We start from the raw sequence: 11202 nt of genomic DNA on the forward strand, positions 1-11202 counted from the left end.
AACTGAAGTAGACTTTTTAAAGGAGAGTTTATTTTTGCTTTTATAACTGAGGGCATGATCCTGGGCCTGAGTTTGTCATCCCAATGCTAGATGTTTGTTCTGTTATTTGATCTCATTTCATTGATCTCACTCACTGATATTACAGATGACTTCATTCATGTAGCCTTAGAGGATGACTCTAGAATCCAAGTTACATCATCTTTATGATTTGACATTTTAAAGAAAGAACAAACTTATCCCTTCCAACGTCAGTCATCAAATCATTGTAACTTGGCCCCATCCATAAGCCATTTTTGTGTGTGCATTTGTGTGTGTGTGTGTGTGTGTGTGTGTGAATGAGTGTGTGCTAGGATCATGAAATACTTAGCTTGGCCTGTATAGGACACTCATTCAGTAATGGCAGGCAAACTATGAGAGCCACAGTACGATGTATGCAATGAGTATGAACGGCTTCCTGAAAGCAAGCTGGAAACTTTTACCAGAAAAATGAGAATGTCACTTTGGGAATGAAGTAAAGAGACAATCCCTTTTTTTTTTTTTTTTTTTGAGACAGAGTGTCACTCTGTCCCCCAGGCTGGAGTACAGTGGCACGATCATGGCTAACTGCAGCCTCCGCCTCCTGGGTTCAAGCAATTCTCCTGCCTCAGCCTCCTGAGTAGCTGGGACTACAGATATGTGCCACCACACCCAGCTAATTTTTGCATTTTTAGTAGAGATGGGGTTTCACCATGTTGGCCAGGATGGTCTTGATTTCCTGACCTTGTGATCCACCTGCCTTGGCCTCCCAAAGCACTGGGATTACAGGAGTGAGCCACTGCTCCCGGCCGACAACCACATATTTATATAAATGGGCTATGTCCTGCAATGACTGAAAAGACACTTATAATTGCAGCTTTGCTTTTTGTATGTATGATATATATACAGTACTTGTGAAATTATGTGAAAACATAATATGTGTTCAAAGTAATGTTCTATCATAGGGATTGGCAAACTATAGACCATGTATCAAAATCTGGCCCTCTGCATGTTTTCATAAAGAAAGTTCTATTGGAAACAGCCATAAGCACTCATTCACTCTCTGTGGCTACTCTCCTCTACAATAATCAAATTGAGTAGTGATGAAAAGGATATATTTATTATGTGGTTCTTTACAGGAAAGGTTTGCCGACTGCTTTCCTATTAGAAAGATTTTTTTGTTGTTGTTCAGGTGAGTAATCTCTAACTAGCAGATGGGACTAGGGAGAGACAGATGAATCATTTGATTGGTTTAGTTCATAGAGATAATCAATATGGGATGTATTTTAAAGCCAAACCATCTTTCAGTTTGGCTAGATAAACTGAGGCTAATTTATTGAGATTAATAGTTGTCCTTTTTTTTTTCTTTTCAATCTCATAGACTACATCTATTCTGAGACATCTTCAGAAGTAGAGACCAATGGGTTGAGTGTAGGAATTTTCTGAATAATGCCATGTTCATAGGGTGTACAGATAGCTCCACTGGGTGCCAGATAATGTCTTCAGTAATGTCATCTGGGTATGAATCAGAACTGAAATTGTATCTGAAAATTTTCAATTCACTAAATTCTACTTCAACAGATAACTCTTCAAGGTCAAGATTTTCTGTGTGTGAGTCTCTAGGATCGGTGGTGACCCATGGTCAGAATAATGGAGAGGAGTTTGTTTTAACCATTCAGCAAATATATATTAAATCTTTCATTGGATTTTTGTTTGTTTTTATCTGCCATTATTGTACGTCTCTTGGCCTCAAAATGTCCACAGTAAAACTGAGAATCTTCTAATGCATCTTAGTACTCTCAAGGAATGATCTATCTATCCCCTAATTGAAACCAGGCACTTAGAAGTCATCCTCTACACCATCTTGTTGCTCACTCTCGCCAACTCCTGTCAGTTCTATATCCAAAAATATATCTCCAATCCATCCATTTCTCAGCATCTCCATCACCACCACCCCTACTCCAGAAAGTCATCTCTTGCCTGTGCTATTGCAGTAGTCCTTGACTGTTCTCTCTTCTCTCATTCTTGTGATATCCATTAGTTTATCTGCTCTGCAGACAGCATAATTTTCAAAAACATACCAGATATATCTGACCATCTCTCTCAACTGCTGGAAATGTGACTGTGGCTTTCCATTGTTCTTCAGTGGTGGAGAGAGCTGGGCATGGCCTCTGAGGCCTGTTTTCTGTGGCTTATGTCGCCCTTCTGGTTTCTCCTCATATATACTCTCCAGCCACGTTAGCCATCTTTTTATTCCTCCAAAAAAGTTATACTTCGTCCTCACCTCCCTCCACATTCCTCCTTTATGCACTTACTTCCACTCACACTGGGCCTTATCTCCAAAGCTCATTCTCAGCTGGGAGCTTTTGCCTTTGCAGTTCTCTATGCCTGGAATGCCCAGATCTTCACATAGTGAACTCATTGTTGACATTCCCATCTTGGTTCAAATATCATCTTCTTGGTCATCCCCCAACTAAAGAATCATTCTCCAACATATTATCTCAGTTTGTTTTCCTAACAACATTTATATCTTTATTTTTTATTGTTTCTTGTCTGTCTCCCCCGTTAGAAAGAGCAGTATGACTGTATCTTCAATGTTGAGCATGATACAAGAATGAGTAAATGAAGAAAAGCATACAAATAGCACTGCCCCCACAACCTGGATCTTTCTTTTAAATTTACACCTTGTGGAAAGTAAGTTTAGTTGAGTAATTAATACATATTTTGGAACAAGGGCACTTGAGTTCAAATCCCATTTCTACACTTACTGAGTGTATACACTCGGATGTACTCCTGAGCCACTCTGTGCCTTAATTTTATCATATTTAGATAAAGACAATAATAATACCTACTTTACAGGGTTGTTACAAGAGCTACATGAGTTATCACAAATAATGAATTGAGAATATGGCCTGACACACAACCAGTGCCCAGTATTTACCATTACTGTTGTGTAAATATTAGTAAGAGTGTATATTAAAATGAATCCAACAAAAGTTTATTGGCAAAATAGATGAGCATTGTTTATAATTTTATGTAATGAACTGGAAAACATTGAAATAATTTGACTTAAATTTCTAAAAAGTGAGATTCAAAGAAGGATCTCAATTCTAACTAAAATATTAAGACCTAACATGTGTATAATACTATATCATTTATAAAACTATGTCCTTGTAGCAAATCACATCACATTCCCAACATCCCTAGGAGCAGATATTACCATTGGCTTAAAAGTGAGAAAATGGAGGTGCTATGATGTTCATAGTCTTGTCCAGGGCTCCTTGCTCCTGACAAGTAGAGTCATATTTTGAACACAGATGTTTGGACACTATGTTCAGAACATTGCTGTGCTGTTTCACACCTTTTGTTTAATACTCCATATACAGCCTATGCACTTGCTTGGGGCATCCACAAAACAGGAATTCTTCCACAAGTGAGAAAACTATTTGGAAGTAATTAGATATTTAATTTTTCTTCAGTTTTCAGTTTATTTTGTTAAACCTTCCTATACTTGCTTTATGGTTTTGTCTGTTTTCACTTCCATTGGTATGTGTGTGAGTGGCACCGCAATATTTTTCAGTCTTTAGACTCTCCGAAGATCCAAATCTGACCTTACATGGACCCACACACTTGCTTGGCAGAAGCAAGTTCTTGGGACTTACATACCACTGATAACTGTTAACACTGGTTCTTTTGGACTTAAAGCTATCTCTGAAAGATAGGACCACCCATGGAGCAAAACTAATGATATAGTTTTTATCTCAACCATTTCTTGGCTTTGGTGCTGCTGAGGGCAGTGGGAGATGGAGGGGAGAGGGTGTGTGTTGAAGCACCGATACTAACAATGTTTGACGTACAAGGCCCTGCATCCCTACATGGAAAGTAGTCAATTCCCCTAACCCATCTCATTCTGGCAGGCAGACAGCCATCAGATAATAACTCTGAATTCTTTCTCATTGGAGCCAATTCTGAACTGGTGGTCTGGAGAGAAATTCTGTATTGAATTACACTAGTTCCAATAGAATTGTTTCCAACAGTAATTAGGGCCGATGGAATGCTCATTCCTTAAAGCAGTACTAAATTCCAGATTTTTCTAAAATAAAAAACTAGACTCTGGCTCCATTGATTGCATCCATCCCCTCATTGTGGAGTATGGTAGGATCTTCCTCCAAAAAAGTAAGGCATATGTTTATGTGCTTAGGTGCAGAAAGGATGGCTCCATGTTCTCTTTTTTGCTACCACAAGCCTCCCACAATATTCTAGAGAGTAACTGGGAGAATGAGACATTCAGAGGTTGACGGCTCTTGGTAAGAGATTTTCTCTAGCTGGAAATTTGTCTTGGGTTTAATATACAGTGTGACATCTTGGCTTTGTGATTCAGTGGCAGTTACATGTATCAACATTCTCTGAATCCGAATCAAACTCTTTTTAATAGATAGTCATCTCAATCAATAGAGGGGAAAAGCAATACTATCTACTGGACTAAGATACTTAGCACTATTTTCATCAAAGGATGAGAAAACCTTCTATTTAGAAAAGATGAGGTAATGGCAGTTGTTTGCAATGAGAAGACCCATTCTTAATTGTTAGCATATGGCTGGGAAATGTTTTAAAGCATTGGCTTGGCTTGGTACTGCCTTGAGAACTAATAACCTTTGATGGGAGCTTGGAATGATAATATCAAAAAAAGTGGTAATGCGCCAATTTTTAAAAATTGATCAGAATCATTTTTTGAGCTTATATTTTTCTACTTTTCATAACTCTACAATGGTTAACAGTAGTATCTGGATATACCTTATAGCAATAAGGACCAGATGGGGCCCGGTAAGGCAAGCTGAAAACACATGTGTTTGAGAAGCTGATACTAAGATTATAAGCCATTTCTGCTGGCTTGAAAAGACAGAACCACAATTATCATGTTTTTGAGCCAATTTTCACATTAAGTATTTTCTTGAAGAAATTGGATTCCTGCTATTTTTGCTTTTACCAGTTATGTTCCAAATGAATATCCTATCTCAGATCCTTAAAAATCAGAAATGGCATTATCATATAGTTCATTTAAATAAGTGTCTCTAAGATTCCTATTTTCTCATTCCAGAAGTAAAAGAACTACTTGATTTAATAGTTTCTGTCACCTAAAGTTGGTATTTCCCCTCTTCTTTTGTACTCTGTTAGCCCTTTTAAAGAAAGAAGTGATGAGGATTAATTATAATGATCACATTCAAAGCAGAAAGAGGAACTGATAATAGGTGTTTATAAGCTGCTCAGTTATTTGCAAATGCATGTGCAAGCATTATATCATGTGAAGAGGAAGGAAAACTTTAAAAATTCTCAGATTATACAAATCATAAGTTTATTCATAAACATTCCAACCCCAGGCTTCAAAAAACTTCATCTGTAGACAGATTCTCACCTTTTACAACTCTGGAAGGCAATGCATCACACCTGTATTGAAGTGGGCATGGATTGCCAAGGTATCTAAATTATTAAGAAATAATAAAGAATTAACAGTTGGAGGCAGTTTGGCAATATGGGATCTGGTGTTGTATACTCAAGCTTGAATCCATGCTGGCTGTCTTCCCAGCTGTGTGGCAGACCATTTGCTGGACTTCTCTGGTGCTCCTTCCTTGGAGGAGACTAACAGGGAGCTTATGAGTGCTGGCTCTGGAAGCCAACTGCATGCCTGCAAAGCCTGGTTCTGCCGTGTACTGTGGCTGACTGCAGCACCTAGGGCAATGGGTTTCATCAAGACATTCTGGCTCTGTTTCCTCATGTGTAACCTGGGCATAATAATAATATTTATCTCTGAGGGTCATTGTGAGGTTTATCTTCCTAAAGGAAATATTATTTAAAAATGGTTAACACAATGCCTAGCACTTAGTAAATAAGCCACACATGGAAGCTGGTACAGTTACTCAACCTAGCAGACACTGGCTTATCAAGGAAAAGCAAATAAAAGTAACAGTCTGTTCATGCCTGCAGAGTCCTTTATTTCCTTTTAACTGATCAAACACATGTGAGGTTTTAAGCACCCAGGAGGTCAGATTTTATAAAACCATCATTGCAATTAGCTAGCTTAGGAGGCTAGAAATGGAAAATAGTTTTGAAAGGCAATTGGCCAGAGGATTTCACAATCTATTTTCTCGTAAAAACTCTAAAGTTCTACGAGGGAAAGTGGTATCTCCCATGAACACCTGAATAGTGATTTTATTGTGCAACTGATTAATTGGGACATGCGTTCATACTACAATGGTAACTGACATGTATTGAGTAAAGATGTTTTTGATTCTGGGCTGAATTGCTTTACCTCTCTCATTTATTTTTCATAATAATGCTTGGAAATCGCATCCCTTTTTTGGGGAGGGTAAAGGCCAAATTCCTTAACTCATTCTACATGGCCTGTATGGTTTGACCACCACAGCCTCCAATGAAAACACTCTCCTCTCACCCACAACGCTCCTTTTATTAATTCATTAATTCACCAGCCTTTCATTCATTCACTCCATAAGTATTAACCAAGCACCCATGATGGGTCGGGTAGTGCTCCAACACCGAATACAGTGAGTCCATGTCCCTTTGGAGCTTGTGTTCTAGTGAAAGAAACAGACAGTGGAAATAAGTGCATAACATTATGGATAAAAAGTATCGAGAATGTGGGAAGTAGAAAGATGTGCCATTTTAAATTGGATAGGAGAAATCTGGGCAAAAATCAAAGAATGTATAAGAGGGAGTAGAGCTTGAATTTCTCTGGGTGACAGATATTCTACACTGACGGGACAAAAGAGCAACAGCCCTGAGGCCGGGAGCGCTTGACACGTTCAGGAGTAGGTGAGGGGCAGACAATGAAGACTCTGGTACCAATATTACCTTCATTTTACTGTCTAGGAAACTGAGACTTAAGATACCAATACAACACGGCCAAGGTCACACAGCTAGAAAACGGCAGAGGTAGGGTTGGTGCCCACTGAACACTTCTGGAGTCTGTGCTCCTAACTTCTGTGATGCCCACTGCACGATATTGTTGACTTCTTTCATGCTGAGGGCTCTCTGTGTGTCAGGAGGTAGGACAGGGCACACCTTTCTTTCTCCTTCAATTCCTTACCCCAGCTAAAAAAACTGATCTAATTTACTTACATGTCTCTTAACTTTTAGAATGTTGCTTATCTGACTTCTTCACTTTCTTCATAATTTTTATGATTGTACACACCACAGCTTTTCAAATCAATTTGTTGCCTAGGATGGAATTTATGTACAAATGTATTGCCGTTGCCGTGGATTTCTACCCCCTGTTTATTCCAGTGCAAGAGTGACTTCTTCACTAAAGCAAATAATGTCCCCCTCCACTACCTCTTTTGGTGTGAGCAATTGTAGTTCATGTGACAATGTAGGGCTGATTATCATGCCTACTCTATTAACAAATATAAAATGTACTGTTTTGTGTTATTATCACAAAAAAATTACCTCATGGAACAAAACATAGTTTTCATTTTCTTGTTCCTCCTCTTCCCCCAATTATGTAATCTAATCTACTTATGACTATTGTCATGCTAAAAACATCACATGAGATCAACCAAAAGTACATATTGGTATGTACATTATCCAAAAAGCTGCTGCCTTCATTTTGGGTGGAAGAGTAAGTCAAGTTGGCTGTTTCTCATTTTGCAATACCATTCATAGAGGGTGCACAATGATTATGAGCTTGTTACATAGTTATGGTGATATAAATCCAACAGAAAAAGGGGAACAAAGAAGGATATTTTAATAGGAAACATTTATTAGAATAAGAGTACAGTTAGTTTATTTAAACATTTTTAAAACAGGTAATATAAGCAAATGATTAGAACATGAAGCGAGCATATTTAATACCATTTGGTGCCACAAATTGAGATTTTTCTGTCCGTTGTCTTATAAAAGGCTTCTTAATGTTTTAACTAAGCAGATCAATAAGGCCATCCATAAACTGTTTCTTCTCTAATTCCTGAAAGACTGGCTGAAGGTATAAAAATATTATTATTAATTTTGACTGAAATATGAACATTATAAATATTACTAAATGGCCTAAATCTACCACACTGGGGTATGGCAGCTCTACTAGTGCAAAATTTTTGTTACAGTATTCTTTCTCTTGTCAACGATCTTGCTTTATTTATTCTGCACCACCTGGCATGAGCAATGTGTTCAAATACTATAGGAGTGTGAACAGCTCTGCTATTTTTTCATAGCATCAAATATCACCCCCAAATCCCAACAGATCTGTGGTTTGTAGAAATCTTTGCAAAGGCTGCAAATGGCTCATATTTTTAAATTGTTCTTTATGTGAGATTCTAGTGAAAATCGAAAGATGCTCAACAGAAAAATGTAGCATAAGACTTAGAGATGCACAAATGGAGGAAAGCTTTTATATCTTGTTTTCACAGTATTTTCACACTCCAGAGGTAATTAAAAGATAAACTATTATAAAGTCTTTAGTAATATGTATTGATTTTTAGTGAACAGACCCTTAAAGTAATGGGAAAGATGATGGCTTATTTTCTTACTTTTATTTAGAGTCATTCTGATGTAGGAAGGCAGAAATGTGTTTCTTATTTCATTGATTTGACTACATCTAATTAGATATGGATTCTAAACTCTGTACAAAGTAGATCGTGAGACAAGCTGGAGGACAATAATGAGTGAAGGCCCAAGTTTCCTTCCTCTTTCTCATAATTAGTTATTTTCCCCCACAATGAATTCTTGAGTTACAACAAAAAATGAATCAATAATGATTTATTTAAGAAATTGGGTCACAGTTATGGATCAATGTCAGCTAATACAATATAAGCTAAGAAACTTATAGTCAGTTTAAAGTCATAAGACACTTGAAGGATAATATATTTCAAAGCATTTCTAATTATTTGCTTCTAGATGTAGCTACTAAATTATATCCAGACTACTATACTGCTAAAGGAATACATTTAAGTGGATAAGAATGATTTGAAGGAAATATGTTTACCTACAGAGTTTGAGTATTTTCCCTACATGTTTTGCACTACAAAGTTACCTAATAAAATTATTCCTGATGTTTAGGAGAGAAGAAACACAAGGCTAATCACTGTCTATTCATCAATTTTTAAAATTACTACAGGTCAAACAATAGGCTTTTCTATATCAAATACGACTTTTAGCCATTATTCCACTATCCCTAAGACTATGTAATTCTCATCTTTGTAACTTCAGAATGTATCATTCTTACAGTAAAAATGAAAGAAAATGTTTAAGACACAAAGTATTTCCCCAGCATTTTAGATTCTGCTTGTGTGGCCAGCAACAGTGTCACTTAAAACTATTTACATAAAGACATGGCACAGACTGGGACAGAATAATATAATGATACTTTCATAGCCTTATTCTAAATCTGATCTTATTTGAAGAAGGAATAAAACCCAAAGAAGGCTCAAATTTTGCTTCAGAAATATGCTGCCTCTTTCAGTACATGTTCCTGAGGAACATCTTGTTTCCTAAAGAAAATCCAATATTAGAGTGACACTTTCTGCAAAACTAAGCTGTATTTTAAACAGCACCTTGGATTTTGATCAGAAATTGGGCCTCAGGTACTAAACTACAGATTCCCTAGAAATAAAGTGGGAAAGTAAACTCCTTAAAATGCCTGCTTAGAGAAATTCTGTAGGGAAATGAGATGGTCTACAAATGTGTTTTTAATTTCCTTGTGGAAAAGAATGTTCATCTGAAATCAATTTTATGAATGCTTTTTTTTTTATTATTATACTTCAAGTTCTAGGGTACATGTGCACAACGTGCAGGTTTGTTACATATGTATACATGTGCCATGTTGGTGTGGTACATCCATTAACTCGTCATTTACCTTAGGTATATATCTCCTAATGCTATCCTTCTCTCCTACCCCCTCCCCACAATAGGACCCGGTGTGTGATGCTCCCCTTCCTGTGTCCAAGTGATCTCATTGTTCAATTCCCACCTATGAGTGAGAACATGTGGTATTTGGTTTTCTGTTCTTGCGATAGTTTGCTGACAATGATGGTTTCCAGCTACATCCATGTCCCTACAAAGGACACAAACTCATCCTTTTTTGTGACTGCATAGTATTCCATGGTGTATATGTGCCACATTTTCTTAATCCAGTCTGTCACTGATGGACATTTGGGTTGATACCAAGTCTTTGCTATTGTGAATAGTGCCACAATAAACACACGTGTGCATGTGTCTTTATAGCAGCATGACTTATAATCCTTTGGGTATATCCCCAGTAGTGGGATGGCTGGGTCAACTGGTGTTTCTAGTTCTAGATCCTTGAGGAATCGCTACACTGTGTTCCACAATGGTTGAACTAGTTTACAGTCCCACCAACAGTGTAAAAGTGTTCCTATTTCTCCACATCCTCTCCAGCACCTGTTGTTTCCTGATTTTTTAATGATTGCCATTCTAACTGGTTTGAGATGATATCTCACTGCGGTTTTGATTTGCATTTCTCTGATGGCAAGTGATGATGAGCCTTTTTTCATGTGTCTGTTGGCTGTATGAATGTCTTCTTTTGAGAAGTGTCTGTTCATATCCTTCACCCACTTTTTGATGGGGTTGTTCGTTTTTTTTCTTGTAAATTTGACTGAGTTCTTTATAGGTTCTGGATATTAGCCCTTTGTCAGATGAGTAGATTGCCAAAATTTTCTCCCATTCTGTAGGTTGCCTGTTCACTCCGATGGTAGTTTCTTTTACTGTGCAGAAGCTCTTTAGTTTAATTAGATCCCATTTGTCAAATTGGCTTTTGTTGCTGTTGCTTTTGGTGTTTTAGACATGAAGTCCTTGCCCATGCCTATGTCCTGAATGGTATTACCTAGGTTTTCTTCTAGGGTTTTTATGGTTTTAGGTCTAACATTTAAGTCTCTAATCCATCTTGAATTAATTTTCATATAAAGAATAAGGAAAGGTTGCAGTTTCAGCTTTCTACTTATGGCTAGCCAATTTTCCCAGCACCATTTATTAAATAGGGAATCCTTTCCCCATTTCTTGTTTTTGTCAGGTTTGTCAAAGATCAGATGATTGTAGATGTGTGGTATTATTTCTGAGGGCTCTGTTCTGTTCCATTAGTCTATATCTCTGTTTTGGGACCAGTACCATGCTGTTTTGGTTACTGTAGCCTTGTAGAAGTCAGGTAACGTGATGCCTCCAGCT

This window comes from Trachypithecus francoisi, unplaced genomic scaffold (assembly GCF_009764315.1).
Source record: "Trachypithecus francoisi isolate TF-2019V2 unplaced genomic scaffold, Tfra_2.0 Lachesis_group13, whole genome shotgun sequence".
Classification (NCBI taxonomy): domain Eukaryota; kingdom Metazoa; phylum Chordata; class Mammalia; order Primates; family Cercopithecidae; genus Trachypithecus; species Trachypithecus francoisi.